The 17,832-nt window shown below is 33.8% G+C and overlaps 1 long non-coding RNA gene across 2 annotated transcripts; it reads right to left on the reverse strand.

Annotated features, from left to right (window-relative positions):
• Window positions 1-12,700: 12,700 nt before the first annotated feature.
• LOC109008328 lies at window positions 12,701-17,463 on the reverse strand. 2 transcript variants are annotated; one of them, XR_001998927.2, is made up of 5 exons: window positions 17,131-17,463; window positions 16,561-16,992; window positions 15,907-16,020; window positions 15,688-15,807; window positions 12,701-13,074 (listed from the first exon to the last, which is right to left on the reverse strand). It is a non-coding gene; the product is annotated as an uncharacterized LOC109008328 (long non-coding RNA). The 2 variants fall into 2 exon arrangements; XR_001998928.2 differs by lacking the exon at window positions 15,907-16,020 and having other exon boundaries at window positions 17,131-17,459.
• Window positions 17,464-17,832: the final 369 nt, after the last annotated feature.

Here is a 17,832-nt window from a genome sequence, read left to right on the forward strand (position 1 = left end):
CACCAAGCAGGAATGATATCTTGGACAAGGTAGAGAAGTGGAGATATGCAACTGAGGAGGAGAAATGGCTTGAAGAATACAAAAGGGTAAAATGAAGAAATTCAATCATTCTATTAAATCCCAATCCATTTTCTGTGGACTAATAGAACCTGCTTCTTCCTCTTATATAGTGTGCTGTTTTTTTCCTTCTAGTTTCATAACATAGTTCGGGTCTTTGTATGTATAGATTCTTTGTCAAATGCTTTCTTTGACATTTCTGATGTTATGTTCTTTTGATTCTTTTAAAATTGCAGCCTCTTGAGTGAAAGTGTTAGAGCAGTTGGGGTTGGTTTTGTTGTTCTCGCAACTCAAGCTAGATGTAAGCCAATGACTGAGGTCTTCAAATCTGTTGCGCTATTTTGCATCAATTGGTTATACACTTTACAGTTTATTAACTTTTTTTTATAGCATTTATTTTGTTCAAGTATACGGTTTTTTTTTTTTTTTTAATTTGTAGAAAAGTATATCTTGTAGTGCAAATGCATGCATATGGACCCAAATCCTGCTTGAAAATTTAAGAATGATCTCTTGAACAACATAGAAAGCCTATAATATGAATGTGTATTGTATTTTTCAAGCATCCGGTTTAGTATAATTTTTATTTTTTATTTTTTAAGGGACTATTTCTGATGACAATAATTGGCTGGAAATATTTTTTTAAGAATATGAGACTATTTGCGGCAATCCAACTTTGCCGGAAATAATTATTGCGTCACTAGATATAGACGCAACAAATTATTTTCCACGCCTGATATCGCGGCAAATATCTATTTGTTGCCAAAATAATCATCGGAAAAAGTTATCCCGGCAACGATTAACCATGGTTTAAAGCGTTTTGCGGCGAAATTTTAGGCCTTTTGCAATAAAACAATATCTTCGGAAAAACTCAATATTTTTTGACTGCCCAGCAAAACGTCAGAAATTAGTATTCCTCACTCAACATCAGCGACGATGTTCCAGTGGTGGAAAAATGGCCAGAAATATCTATTTGCGACGTATATAGGAATTTTTCTTGTAGTGAGGAGAGGGAAGACAACTTATTCTAGGGGAAAAAAACATAATTGTCATCAAGTGTAAAAGAAGAATCCTTGTGCCTTAACGAATTTGTTACAAATAAGATTTAAGTTAAATATAAAATTTTTGCAAACCCAAAAAAATTAAAAGTATATAATTTCTACCCAAATTTCATCAGTCAATTATGTATATCATATATGAGCACATGTCTAATTTGCAAGAAAGAAGTCTACTAGAATGGAAGATATAAAATTTGGTACATTTCTTGCTCAAGATTCGGCTAAATACACTTTATTAGATCATATCACATTTCCCATTTGGTATTTAATTGGTTGAGCAATCTTCTAGCTGATCAGTAGTTCCTGCCTTATAAATACAAATTACAACAATGCATTAATATCTTTAGAAAGAATTCAAATTTATACAGATGGATTTAAATTTTTAGAATTGAACTTGGGTTATTAATCTTTACATATTTGGTCTATATGTGCAATATAATATAGTAGCAACATTCATTATAGATGGATTAGTGGTGTCAATATTCACTGTACATGCTATATATATTTGGCAAGTTATCTATTTAATTGTACCCAAAGTTTTCCGTTGTAAGAATTTATCTTCACCTCTTTATTCAACAATCCAATACTGAGTTTGTTCACAAAGGCACTCTAAAAGTCTAAGATATTCGGTCTTCTTGTTGCTGTCAAGATTATTAGCCCTTTTATTTGGAGAAGTGTAAGAACAAGCTGTGACATTAATGGAAGGTTCAAAGCAAATATTCCTGATGAAGCTTTTCATGATCATTGCATTGATGGCACTCATATCTTTCGTCGGAAGTATAAAGGGACAAGATCGATCCTTGTTCATGTCATCGTGACCTAGACTGTTGTGATTCTCGTCGTTGTCATCCTCCTCATTTTGGAACTCTAAAATCTAAAGAGAGCTTTTGGTGATCCTCCACAATGTATGCTCGATGATGTCCCACTATTGAATAAGATATATATGAAATGCGTGATGGAATTGTTTTCATGTTACTATGATAATAAGTGGAGGTTACTCTGTTGTTTTAATGACTTGGCTGAATTGGAACATCTTCTTTACATCCTCTCAATATATTTCTCAAATTATTTATAGACACAAGTAGTCTAGAGATTATTAGCGCATATGGCAAACTACTATCGGTCAAATACCGTGAATCAGCTCGGATCTGGGTAAGGTAATGTAGGGGCATATAAGTCGGACAGCCTTTTGCAAGTCGTAAAATGAATCTCTTGCCTGATCTATGCAGAAATCCATCTTATGGTTCCTCGGATTAATGTTGTATGCAACAATGAGCACCAACATCTGAAAGAATGCTTTGCAGTCAACCTATTTGATGGCTTTGCTACCATGATAAGGAGGAGCTATATCCTTGACAATCAGCCGATGTACTTCCTCGTCGGGAATCTCGTCCTCTAGTATTTTCTGCTCCACGAGCTCCTCGCTTTCATCCTCTTGCTGACCGATTGCAATGCAGGACATGAACCAAGAGCATGAGAGATGTTTAGAATCTCAAAGATCTTGTCAGTTGAGAATGTAATACTGACAACCCGTACTGTGAATGTGAATGACTCATCTACGACACCTATTTCAACCACTCCCTAATAAATCTAATAAACAAGGATAGGATAGGCAACCCTCGACTATTCACATAATGGACCCCATCCTTATGTATGTAAATACAAAATTGATACTCCCCTCCCAAATCACGTCAATGAAGTCACTCAAACAAATTGTCCATTCAACAAGCATGGGTCTGGCAAGCCGATTACGTCCGTTGAAGGATGTTCCCTATGATCTAGCATGTTTTGATCCACTAGTGGATATGATGTAAAACAATCTACGCCTAAAAAAAAGAAAAAAAATATGAGACCCCTTCATAAGTGGATAAACATTTATACAATAGATCCTATAAACAATTGATGTATTTTGAGGCAAAAACATGTGTATTGGAGTGGCTAATAAATGTAGGAGAGAACAGTTCAAACAAGAAAAGAGAGCATTCGAACGACCATGTATGGTTCAAACGCATGAAGTAACATTCGAATAGGTTAGAATGGACTATTTACTATGTTTAAATATGTTAGTTATAAATTGAAATGGGTCGATCAGACTCTCCTATTTATTTGGCTGCATTTGTAATGTATTTGAATGGTAAATAATTTTTGTTTCGAAAAATAAAATTGTTCGAACATGTGAGGACTACGTTGGACAAAGGGAAGGAATCCCCTTGAGCGGGCAAAATGATGGCGACAATGAGGTAGCTGGGTAGGCAACGTGCAGCTGAGGTGGTAGTAAGGCAAGTAGTACGTTGTGAAAGCTTGGCAGATGCGGCACAAGGGCGACGAAGGAACGTTTGCCCTACACCAAGTGTGCAAAAGATGTGTGTCTATATTGAAGGTGAGCAAAAGAGTATGTTCAAAAATTGCATATTCTACTCCTGACCTCTTTCTCTCATGAAAGTGCATACTTTTTTCAATATATTTATTGGTTAACTTTGATGATGTGATTTCAAGACGATATGGTATGAAGTTATGTGCTTTCAATGTGCTCTGTACTCATGGGATTGGGTTGAGGATTCCCCGTACCATTCTTGTGCGGCACGTTACCACAAGTTTCATACGGGTAGAGGGATTCCCTATGATGATTGGGGTGTGACGTTTTCTTATGGCTCATATGATATCATGGGTAGAGAGAGTCCCCGGGTTGATCAGGTGGAGCGTTTATTGTGATGATTTGGTAGAGGTGTTCTACGTGTTGGCTAGGTAGAGAGATTCCATGTGTCGAATGGGTGGAGTGACTCTCCGTTATGTTTTGGTGAATGTATTTCACCTGTTTGTCTGATAGAATGATTCTCTGTGCCAAATGAGTGGAGTGATTAGCGTACTTAGTGTTCTTGTGATTTTTACGTATATGTATTTTGCATAGAGTCTAATATAAATATGTATGTGTGTGTATGTTTTGCTCAGATGATGATTCATTGCTATGCTTATGAATACATGTGTTTTTCTTAGATGGTGATTCATTATCATTCTTATGAATACATGTGCTTTGCTCATAGGGTGACTCATCCCCATTCTAAATATATGTGTGATCTTAGCTTTATTTATATGAGCTTGTGCATGCATATTCATCGCATTGTCTCTCATTTTAGTACTGTTATGGGTTTTAACCTGCTAATATTTCATTGAAATCTCACTGTAGTGGTCTCACATACGGTTTCATTCTTTGGAATCATAGACTTTGATACAAATTTAGCCCAGGAGAGTTATCCCGAGTTCTTGAGGAAGAAAGACAAGCCCATCCTGAGAAATAGCCACAGAGGCCTGCTTTCTTTTAGTTGTTGTATTTTTAATGTTTATTGTAATTAAACGATAAACACTCTATGGTTTGTCGTGTTATGATGGTGTCATTAAATAGTACTTGTGCACTTATGTAGAGCCAATAGATTAGTCTCCAACTAATCCTCTGTACATATTTTCACTATGATTTGCATTTAACAAGTGAGCACAATTGATGGGCACAAAATCTTCACAAGAACGTAAGGGATACAACTGAATGGCTCGCATCTTAGGCACCATGGTTCCTCGCCAGAAAACTATAGGGGTGCCACAGAACACCCAAAAAATACGTTCGAATGGGAAGAACCAAAAGACATCAATGACTGAGTCAAATCTCTCCCAAAAAAAAACACCAACGAATCTCCTTGTTTCATTGGTGGTAAAAAAATCATTCAATATGCAACATTTATCCAAAAATAGAGGTAAAACTTATCTTATTGCGGCAATGAAGGATGACGATAAGGGCGAGAATGGAGGTGTGTTGTTTGGATTGTAAATCTACATTCATTTTTTCTTGTGCTTGTTGCAAGTTCTCTCTGATGAGCATAACGATGAACTCAGGGGTCCTTAACTCCTAATCCACATCTTGAACATTTGCAGATCCCGGCTTGTATGGCAACATCCGGGGAGAAGGTTGGCCATACACAACTTCAAAGGGTGAAACCTTCGTTGATGTGTGAACTGAGGTATTGTGTGAGTATTATGCTAGAGGTAACCATTTTTCCCAGTCCTTTGGTCTATCACTTGAAAAGAACCTAAGGTAACACTCGAACACTTTGTTCATGGCCTCTATCTGGCCATCTGTTTGGGGATGATATGTTGTACTGAGTAAAATTTCGATTCCACAAATATTGAATAACTCCTTCCAAAAATTGCTTGTAAACACTAGATCTCGATCACTTACAATGATCTGAGGTATCCCGTGCAACTTAAATACATTGTCCATAAAAACCCTAGCCACTGTCATTGTTGTGTATGGATGTGTAATGGCCATGAAATGAGCGTACTTGCTCAATCTGCTCACTACTACCAAAACCACAGTTTTACCTCCTGAAGGAGGCAATCCCTCAATAAAATCTACGCTAATATCCTCCTAGTTTTTTAATAGGTATTGGCACGGGCAGAAGCAACCCCTCTGGGTGGAGGGTTTTAACCTTGCTCGAACATGTGCTCGAACATCACTTCTTAAGCCAAGCGATTAAAACTCCTTTTTTTTTTTTTTTTATTCTAGCTTATGTCTTCTGTACTCCAGTGTGGCCCCTAATGGACTACTGTGAAAATGGTGCAGGATCTACTTCTGAAAGGGAACCAAGGATCTGAGATGTAGCCTCCCTTTGTAAAAAGGGAGCTCATTTCGGATTTGGTAACGAGATTGGTCCAAGGCTCCATGATGGTAGTAGCTTATTAGGTGCTGCAACATGGGGTCCTGTTGGTAAGCCTTATTCAACTCATCTACCCACTATGCTTGTAATATACTGATTGCCTGAACCTGCATGGTACCTTTTATGGTTGTGGTGTTTGGGCTTGGTTTTTGGTGGAAGGGATTGTGGTGGTTGTGTTTGAGGTTTGGGATGGATATATGGTTAAATCTGTTGGGTTTTGGTACTAGATACATGAGAGGACATTGCTACTACATTGGTTTTTCCACTTTTATATTCCACTACAAACTCATACCCCAGTAAGTTGGAAGTCTATTTCTGTTGTGCTGGTGTCCCAACCCTCTATTCCAGTAGGTATTTAAGTGCCTGCTGGTTAGTGCGTACTTTGAAGGACTGTCCCAATAGGTAGTGCCTTCATTTCCTCACTGCCATTACCACAACCAACAACTCTTTTTCATGCGTAGAAAGACTCAAATTTTTCCCTTTAAGAGCTTGCCTAAAGTATGCTATAGGCTGCCATTCCTGCATTAAAACTGCTCCCAAAGGTTCTCCTGATGCATCACATTCCACAATAAAAGTTTTAGCGAAATTAGGCAGCCTTAGAATAGGGGGACTTACCATGGCCTCTTTGATTCTATCAAATGCCTCTTGTGCCTTCTCATTTCAAAGAAAAACATTCTTCCTTAAGAGAGAAGTAAGTGGGGCTGCTATAGCTCCATTCCCTTGTACAAATTTCCTATAATACCCTATAAGCCTTTAAAAAACTCCTCAATTCCTTAAGGTTTTTAGGAACGGGCCATTCTTGCATTGCAATCAATTTCTAGGGATCAACCATTACATCTTCTTTTGAAATGAGATGTCCCAAGTACTCCACCTCCCTACTACCAAATATGCATTTTGACATTTCTGCAAAAAACATTTCAGCATGTAGAACTTATAGCACTCGTGTAAGATGTTGTACATGATCCTGCATAGACTTGCTATAGATTAAGATATCATCAAAGAATACCAGTACAAACTTCCTCAAATATAGCCTAAACACTTCATTCATTAACCCTTGAAAATTTGAAGGTGCATTAGTAAACCTGAAGGGCATTACCAAAAGGTCATAATACCCTCATGGGTCCTAAAGGCAATCTTAGGGGTGTCATTAGGATTCATTATTATCTAGTGATATCCTGATTGTAAATCCAACTTAGAAAACATTTCAACCCCTTAACTCATCAAGCAATTCATCAATGTTAGGAATTGGATACTTATCTTTAATCGTATGTTTGTTGAGGGCACGGTAATCCACGCACATTCGCTAGCTCCCATCTGCCTTTCTCACTAGTAACACAGGTGAGGAGATAGACTTTGACTGATTCTTATACTTCCACTTCGAAGCATCTCCGCAACCAGCTTCTATATCTCCTCAATTTGGTAATACGGATACCTATAGGGCCTTACACTTGTCAGTTTGGCCTCATCCTGTAGTTGTGTCTTATGATGAGGAAGGGGTAGACCAGTAGGTTCAACAAACACTCCCTTGAAACTGTCCGAAACTAGTTGTACTTCTGGTGACACTTCAGACTTTAAATCTTCTCTGTTTCCATCCATAATTTGAAACCATAACCCTTTGGAAGTATCCTTTTTGAGCTCTTCAATGTGGTCCTCATCATCAATACTATTGGTAGGTCTTTGGATTCCTTGCAACTTCACAGTTTGATTTCCCCACTGAAATCTCATGGTTAGATCAAAAAAATTCAATAGAACTGAGCTCAAGCCTCTTAACCAATCAACACCCAGCACTACATCACACCCTCCAATGGTTAACAAATAAAGATTAGTTATGAATGCAAAATCTTGCAAAAGAGAGTCTGCCTTACAGTTACTAAGGCAAGGAAGAGTGGCCAATAGACTGTTAAGTGGCTATCCTCCCTTGACAGCTTAGCCTTTCTTGCTACATATGGCTTTATAAAACTATGAGTACTACCTGTGTCAATCAAAACAAGCACTTTTTTATGATTAATTTTCCCTAGAAGCCTCATAGTCTTAGGAGCTAGAGATCCAACTATAGTATGTAGTGATATACCCATTAACTCTCCAACTTCTTCCTTCTTAGATCCATTAGATTGGATCACAGCAAAAGCTCCCTCTTCTTTTTCCACCTCCTCTTCTTCTTCATCCTCAACTCCCATACCCTCAAGAAGGAAAAGTTTTGGTCTATTACATCTATGCCCTGATTGAAAATTTTCATCACAGTAATAGCAAAAACATTTTTCTCTTCTCTCCTGCATTTGAGTGGGGGTAATTCTTTTGATGGGAAAGTTTGGTTTTCTGGTAGGGTTGGATGGTGGAGCTCTCGAGTTTGGTCTATTAGGTAGTGGAGGTAGTCTAAGTATGGGGGCTGGTGCAGGCAGTTTGAGTTGGGTGTATGAATTGAGGTTATTGTAGGGTTGGTATATGGGTAAGTGACCTTGGGTACGCCTCACTACTTCTTTCTCTTGTAATCTGGCTAACTCGAAGGCAACGGATAAGGTAGAGGCTTTGAACATGGTCACCATGATTCTTAAATCATCTCGCAACCCACTCAAAAATGTATTGATTCTAAATTCTTCAGTTATGTCACTTATTTTATTAGATAAAAACTTAAACTGAGTTTGGTACTCCTTGCATTCCCCTTTCGCCTTAATTTTGTGAACTCCACCACCATATCCTCAAAGGCTGAGTGTCCAAACCTTACTTTCAAGGCAATGACAAACTCATCCGATGATTGCATTGGGCTTGATTCCATTAACCAATAGTACCACGAGAGGGCCTTGCTCTCCATGTGGAAAAAAGGTATATGTAGCCTTTGGTCATCTGGTGTGTGATAGTAAGCAAAAAATTGTTGTGCTTTCAAAACCCATTCCATAGGATCTGCTCTATCAAATTTAAGAAAATCCAACCTAAGTGACCTGGCCTGTATTCCCCCATTTCCTTCAAACAATGGATTGTTACTAATCTTGGTGTTCTGATTCAAAGACCCCTCTCCAGAATTCTGGTTTGCGGCCAATACTGCTAACTGCTCATAACTTGCTGTCAAATTATTAATCTATTGCAATACTATCTCTAATGTATTCCTTTGTCTCTCTTGCTCTTCCTGCAGTTGCACACCTTCCCCTTTCAAGGATGCCACTGCTTCTGCCAACTGGGCCTACCGAGTGCCAACCACCATGTCGCAGGAACGCTGCTCTGAGACCACTGTTAGGATTGTAAATATGCAATTATAAAAACTTGTAAAGATGTATTAGTGTCAATGCCTCATGTACTCTCAATTGAATTGAAAATACCACAATACTTCATTCATTCATCTGCTAGCAAAATAAATAGACTACAAATTTACTGCCCATGTTATACACGTGGCAATAGGCCCACTAAATAACTGACTCCAACTAAGAAACTGACCCACTAATGCTTAACTTACTAATTGACCATGTTATGGAAGGCCTAGTCCACGAACACAATACAATAATCAAATGACACCGGTTAAGGAACATGAGACACATCAACGAAACATAAGGGTCAAAATCCTAAGTCACATAACAAGCATGTGGGAGAGAGGATACGAACAACCATTGTTGAATAAAAAAGAAGAGGAGAATGCATTTGATGGAAGGATTCGTGTATTTGTACACATCTATTCACGTTCAAACGAGATATTAAACATTTAAATAGATTGTTTGAAGTTTTCGAACGGTCTGAACCAATTTGAATATATGTAGATATATTTATATAAATATATAGATATATATCTAATATATATAATGAAAATATGTTGAATAATTATAAAGATTAGTGGAAATCAACTTCCTAATATCAAACATTTTGATAAAGATTTTCATATTTTCTTGCCAATGCTTAAAATTGACTCCTCCAAATTTATTAGGTTCAATAGGTTCTTTAGAAGTTATGATGATATCCAATCAATTAACAACCTCAGATAATTTTTTCCAAGATTCAACAACATTGGTTCTTAATAATCTCATTTTCAGTGCGAAAAAAAAAAATGATCCTCGAACCCAATATAAAGAAAGAAAGAAATGAATGAGGAAATGTTTCTATAATTTTCTAGAGAATTTGGATTGTTTAAATTCAAGTGTGAGGTTTCCTATTTATAGAAAATGAAACCTCTCTTGAAAAAAGTTACAATTAAAATGAAAGAACACTTATGAAAAGTTAAAATTTTCAATTAAATAAAGACACATTTAAAAGGTTTATAATTCACCAAAGGATGCAACTGCTCATTTAGTCACCAAACAGTTTAGGCTTGTATCCCTAAGATTCAAGAGGCATGCATTGATTCGAGTTACATTGATATATTTTTATTTAAAATCTTGACTATCAAATAGACATATTGAACAATGACAATGGTTTATATTATTTTTTATTTAATAATAAAAACCTTTCACACTTCTTTATGGATTAATGTAAACCAAAAAAAAAAAGAAAATGTTGGATAGAATACTTTAGTATAGTATAGTACTTTAATATAGTATAGTATCTAATATTACTAAGCCATGCAAGAGGCAGGCTATCGATATAAATTATATCTAGTTTCGAACATTAAGCTATATATATTTAAAAAATAATATTTACATAATTACTTCATAATTTTGATTCAACTCTTCAATATTTTTTTAAATTTTATTTTTAAAGTATATTTAAATCTTGTCTGATTTTGATGAATTTCAATTTAATAAAAAATTATTAAAATTTTGTAAAAATTAAAAGATAATTATATTTGTGCCATTTCTCCGTAATTTTAGATTAATTGAACTTCATCGAGTGCCTGCCACAAGTTTTTTCTTCTGCTAGTAGGGACCCCAAAGCATCGGCATCCGATAAATTCTGGTGTTCCCAAATCTATATACGCATGACCCCATCAAACACCAACCACCATCCATCGTCATCCAGATTCAGAAACAATCTCTCTGTGTGTTCCACGCTACACCACCAAGAGACATAAGCGACATCAGTTAGAGTTGATGTGAAATCTGGACCCCACGTTAGATTGATTTTTATCATTTGGAGGCATTCAATCAATTAGCGTGTGGGGCTTACACCAATTCACCAATTCTATAAATATTAGGTACACGTGATGACATGATGTGAATTGAATGCATTGGTGATGGTTTGCGTTTAGTCACTTTTAGATTAACTTATTTCGATTGAGAAATATTTGGATCTTGAAAATAGTTTTCAAATTTGTGTCTGAATATTTTTTTATTTTATTTTTTTAACTTGATTAAGAAAATATTTTTTAATAATATTATAAATTTTTTATTTTTTTAAAAAATATTTATAATAATTAAAAAAATATATAAAAAAAAAAAGAGATATATTGTTCAAAATTCTTATTCGAGACCTATTTTCAATGAACGTAACAATTCTTGTTTCGATTAACATTCTTACCAATATTTATATTGTAAGCTGTTGTTTAGATAATAAGATGAGATGAAATAATTTTAAATAAAATATTATTAAAATATTATATTTTAATAATATTATTATTATTTTAAAATAAAACTTATAACTTATGTGTTGAAAAAATAAATAAATTATATTCAGCGAACAAATGAAATGATAATTATATATGTATATATATTACTCCAAAAGGGGAAAAAAACTAGATTGAGAAATTAATTGGAAATATATAAATTATGATTTTATGAGTGGAAATAATCATAAAATCGTCACTATTATCAACTTGTGTGTGTGTAAACTCTCTCTTTCTCTCATGCACAAGCGCCAACACACTAGCTCTATGCAATGATGATTTCTTCACCTATTTATTTAGCCTCTCTTATATAATTCCTCTTGTTAGATAAGGGCAGGGTGGATCGAACTAAATTAGTCATAAATAATTAAATAGTTTGTTAAAAAAAGAAAAAAATTTCAAAAAATTAATTTTGAGAAATATATTGTGAGAATATAAATAAAATATTGCAAATCAACCAAACCATTAAAAAATATAGATCAGACATAACCTCCACTTATTATCAAGAAACATAGAAAAACAATTCCAACATACATTTCATATATCTTATTCATAGGTGGCCGGACAATACCAAACACACATCGTGGAGGATCACCGGCCGGCCACAAGCCCACTAGCTTAATGTATCAAGTCAGCTGTTTCAAAAGAAGGAGGATGATGATCAAAACCACAACAATACGGATCACGATGGCAACAAGGATCTTGTGCTTGCGTGCTTTTGATGAAAGCAATGAGTGCCATCAACACAATGATCACGAGAAATTTCATCAAAAATTGCTTTGAGCCTTCCATTATCACAGCTTGTTCTTGCACTTTTCCAAATAAATGGGTTTATAATATTGGATCTCAACAAGAAGAATATCTTAAACTTTTTTGGAGCTCATAATGTATTGGAGACCTGAATAAATAGGTGGAGACCAATGCTTACAATGGAAAATTCTTGAATATAATTAAATAATTAATTGCTTGATATAACGTATACAACTAATTATTCTTGTCATCATTATTCGATTAATTAGAATTAATATTGCTACTATAGCACATAACGGCAAAATAAGAAGATTAATATTCCAAATCCATCGGTATAAATTTAAGTTTTTTCTCAAAATGTTAATGCATCAATAGCTCCTACTTGTTCTAATCAAAGTTTAAATCCAAATTATAAATTATAACAATTAATGCATTAACATTTTGAGAAAAAACTTAAATTTATACAGATGGATTTGGAATATTAATCTTCTTATTTTGCCATTATGTGCTATAGTAGCAATATTAATTCTAATTAATCGAATAATGATGACAAGAATAATTAGTTGTATACGTTATATCAAGCAATTAATTATTTAATTATACTCAAGAATTTTCCATTGTAAGCATTGGTCTCCACCTATTTATTCAGGTCTCCAATACATTATGAGCTCCAAAAAAGTTTAAGATATTCTTCTTGTTGAGATCCAATATTATAAACCCATTTATTTGGAAAAGTGCAAGAACAAGCTGTGATAATGGAAGGCTCAAAGTAATTTTTGATGAAATTTCTCGTGATCATTGTGTTGATGACACTCATTGCTTTCATCAAAAGCACGCAAGCACAAGATCCTTGTTGCTATCGTGATCCGTATTGTTGTGGTTTTGATCATCATCTTCCTTCTTTTGAAACAGCTGACTTGATACATTAAGCTAGTGGGCTTGTGGCCGGCCGGTGATCCTCCACAATGTGTGTTCGGTATTGTCCGGCCACCTGCAAATAAGATATATGAAATGTATGTTGGAATTGTTTTTCTATGTTTCTTGATAATAAGTGGAGGTTATGTCTGATCTATATTTTTTAATGGCTTGGTTGATTTGCAATATTTTCTTTATATTCTCACAATATATTTCTTAAAATATTTTTTTTGAAATTTTTTTCTTTTTTTAACAAACTATTTAATTATTTATGACTATTTTTGTTCGATCTACCCTGCCCTTATCTAACATTCGAAAGGAGGAATTATATTTAGAAAGGCTAAATAAATAGGTGAAGAAATCATCATTGCATAGAGCTGGTGTGTTGGCGCTTGTGCATGAGAGAGAGAGAGAGAGAGTTTACACACACAAAAGCTGATAATAGTGACGATTTTATAATTATTTCCACTCATAAAATCATAATTTATATATTTCCTATTAATTTCTCAACCTAGTTTTTTTTTTCCCTTTGGAGTAATATATATACATATATAATTACCATTTCATTTGTTCGTTGAATATAATTTATTTATTTTTTCAACACATAAGTTGTAAGTTTTATTTTAAAATAATAATAATATTATTAAAATATAATATTTTAATAATATTTTATTTAATTTTTAATTTTATGTAAAATTATTTCATCTCATATTATTATCTAAACAATAACTTACAATATAAATATTGATAAGAATGTTAATCGAAATGAGAATTGTTACGTTTAGTGAAAATAGGTCTTGAATAAGAATTTTAAACAATATATCTCAATTTTTTTATATATTTTTTTAATTATCATAAATATTTTTTAAAAAAATAAAAATTTATAATATTATTAAAAAAATATTTTCTTAATCATTAAATTAAAAAAATAAAAAAAAATTCATTCGGACACAAATTCAAAAACTATTTTCAAGACCCAAATATTTCTCAATCGAAATAAGTTAATCTTAAAAGTGACTACACGTAAACTATCACCAATGCATTCAATTCACATCATGTCATCACGTGTACCTAATATTTATAGGATTGGTGTAGGCCCCACACGCCAATTGATTGAATGCCTCCAAATGACAAAAATCAATCTAACGAGGGGTCCAGATTTCACATCAACTCCACCTAATTTATCGGATGCCTTTGCCCAGATGTCCTGTATTTTTCTAACTTTGAATCTTAAAAGGTTAGTTTGGATCATAAATTTATTATAATTTATTTCAACTAATTATTATAATTTTTTTAAATTTTAATATAAAATATAATAATAATTTAATTTTTTCAAATCTTAAAATAATAATAATATTAAAAGATAATATTCTAATAATATTTTTTCATCTCAACTCAACTCAACTCAATTCACTCTAACATTCAAACACATCCTTAAATCATTACTAGTATATAAATATATATATATATATATGCATATCACCTTATATAATTCATCTTTTCAGATGTTAGATAAGGGCAAGGTGGCACTACAAGAAATCAGATCCATGGATCCAACCAAATTAGCCATAAAAAAAATTATTTTAGTAAAAGAAAAAGATTTCAGAAAACTAATTTTGAGAAATATATATATATATATTTATATATATAAATACTAAGACAGTATCAACGTGCAAAGCACGTTTGCCGTTAGTTGACAAAAGAAACCCAGATATAATGCATATGAAACTTTCGATTAAGTGAAATCATGATAAAGGACAAACCATCTGAATGATAAAATTTGGCCAAGCGCCTGTAAGCGAACTTTATATGTTCTTCTTCATCAGCATCTCTTTCTAACTTTGTTTTATAAAATAAATTTCAGGTAGAATTTATCAACTACTCGTAAACATAATAATAGAATAGACAAGCCAAAAGGAATAAATATTACCTGACAGCAAATGAACTCATATAAAGAGTACAAACTTTTCATCATATGTTGAACCTATACAGCTATACTTCTTAAACGGGTGGAACTTAGTTTTGTTGAGTTTTTGCAATAATGTTATCCATCATTGTCATCAATTATTCAAAATCTAATGATATAATAAGACATCCGAATTTCAGCAACTGATAAATGCATATAAATATATATATATATATATATATATATATAATCCATAAAAGATAACATCACCTATGATCACGATCAAGAAACTTAGAATAGAGTAACAGACTATTCCTTCAAACTCCATTTCTCTATAATGAACCGAAGGAAGCACAATCAGTGCATTAAGATTTCATTTTTCTTATCCTCTTTCAGATAAAAACCTTATCACATCTCTGAAAAGAACCCGCCATCTTGATAGGGTGGGGCTATGTGTAGATATTCATAAACATGCATTCAAATCAGTATCAAATATGTATATATATATGTTATTTAAATATATGGGTATTAATTATTATTGTTATCTGATATCCAACGAAGCTCACTGAGTATATAAATAAAGCGTCGTTGTCTGTATAATTTCATCAACAGAATCTGTAAACAAACTGATTATACTTATAGGGTACTTCTCCAATTAAAAATCAACCTTATGAACAGTCTGTAAACCCATGAATTATACTCTCATGGTCCAAAATATTAAAAAAAAAACTTGGGACTTCCCCCACAAATTAAGAATATCACCAGGATTGAATACAAACTTACAGTAGGAGAAGAAGAACAGCTTCCACAGAAGAGTGCAAATGTAACCAAGGGTTCAGACCATTCAAATCCAAATATGTTGTGTGCTTTCATCTCATCATTTTTTGCAGCTTTTGTGCATGTCTGTAGAAGAATGAAAAATAAGTAATTTCAATCTTGCCAGACACAGAAAAATGAAATTCAACCAGGAACCATACAAATTAAGTTGAGACAATGACTCACAAATTTCAAATGAAAAGTCAGTCTCAAAATGAAGTGTTCAATTGTTATTGCATTCAGCAAGTGTCCCCCACAAAGGGTCAAGCGGTGCAATTAATGGTGAATGAACCAGCAAAGCTGCAAACCATTTATTTGCACAGTTTATCCGTATAGTTAAAACAAAATGGCCAAATGGTGCAATGAATGTAAAACATGAAGAGGCAACCGAAAAATCGAAAAGAAACCAAAGAGGAAATATCAAAATGAATAAAAAAAAAAAAAAAAACAAAGTAAATTTCATCAAGAAATTATGATCATTGCCCGATCTGCTCTGCTCTTAAACATTAGAAAGATATGAAAACTAAATGAGTGTATAGATGATAAATTTACTCGCGGAGATCAGAAATCAGAATCAACAACATAAATGAACACGATCAAGAACTTCAACAGATAATCGCATCGTTAACATTCAGTTTGGTTCCCGAACGGTGCAATGAATGTAAAACACGAAGAGGCAACCGAAAAATCGAAAAGAAACTGAAGAGGAAATATCACAATGAATAAAAAAAACAGAGTAAATTTCATCAAGAAATTAGGATCATTGCCCGGTCTGCTATATTCTTAAACATTAGAAAGATATGAAAACTAAATGAGTGTATAGATGATAAATTTACTCACGGAGATCAGAAATCAGAATCAACAACGGAAATGAACACGATCAAGAACTTCAACAGATAGTCGCATACTTAACATTCAGTTTGGTTCCTGATAAAATCGAGACAAATACTTCCATCGAGTAGAAAAACAAACGGAATGATCGCTCTAACTTCAAATCGAGTGCTACTTGGCTTGACTTTCCATTTCTTTCTCTAGGGTTTTTGCGCGGTGTACCTCAAGAGAATCAAGATAAAACCCTATATTCTTTCTGCGTAGCGTTTCCCTTTCGGTTTCATTTTCTCTATCTTTCGATAAACATTGCTTGACCCCATGATCTTCCCATTTTTCCGATTCTTGGAGTCTCTGAGATTTCTTGCTTGTCTTTGAAGCCCAAGACTTTAATGGAAGCTCGAGTTGGTGTGGTTGTTGAAGGAGAGCAGAGAGCCTTGAACTCTGGTCATAGTAGAGTCGTCAACCGGGATTTTTGCAACAGCATTCAAAATAACAACAGATGAATAAATATTAGATAATCATTATAATTCGAAGAGATTAATTTAAAAATCCCAAGAAAAATATGGTAGCATAATTTACCTTGAATGCTTGAAATGTTATATCCATGTCTGCTAGACTTTGAAGCAATTCAATCAAAGAATGATCAGACTGACTCACGGAAGCGAATCCAAACCAAAGAGAAAATCAAACTCATAAAGATAAAACTGAAATATAAATGAAATCTTCAGAGGGACGAATCATCGAAATCCCCATTTGGAAAAAACGAAAGGGGCACACAGAGGATATATAGAGTAGGAGAATATATAGAGGATTGAGAGTGAGCGAGAGAGTGGGAGGGGGAGAAGCTTCGAGAGAATGGGATCAAGAACTTCCGTTTGATAGACGTTAAAACAAGAATTTTCGTTTAGTACCGTTTGATAGCCACTTTATATATAGATAGAGATAGATATTGGAAGAATATAAACTTACCAATATCACATTTAATTAGTGTATTTAACCAAATCATTATTTTTTTCTTTAGTATTTTTTACGTTCCGCTCTCCTTTCTTAAATTTCTGTACTGATCCTTTCTTCAAAACTCTCAAACAAATATCTGTTCATCATGCACCTCTACGCGTGTTCATTATCCACTAGATGAGACAAATTATTAGGTGAGTGGGGACTGATCCATATCATGTATGTTAATGCTGTCAACTATAGTAGGATTCCTTTCCTTTTCTATGATTTAAATTTGATGTGACATGCCACTTGATCATGTGTTGCCAAGTCATGGATATGTCA

Source organism: Juglans regia, chromosome 2 (assembly GCF_001411555.2).
Source record: "Juglans regia cultivar Chandler chromosome 2, Walnut 2.0, whole genome shotgun sequence".
In the NCBI taxonomy this organism is placed as follows: Eukaryota; Viridiplantae; Streptophyta; class Magnoliopsida; order Fagales; family Juglandaceae; genus Juglans; species Juglans regia.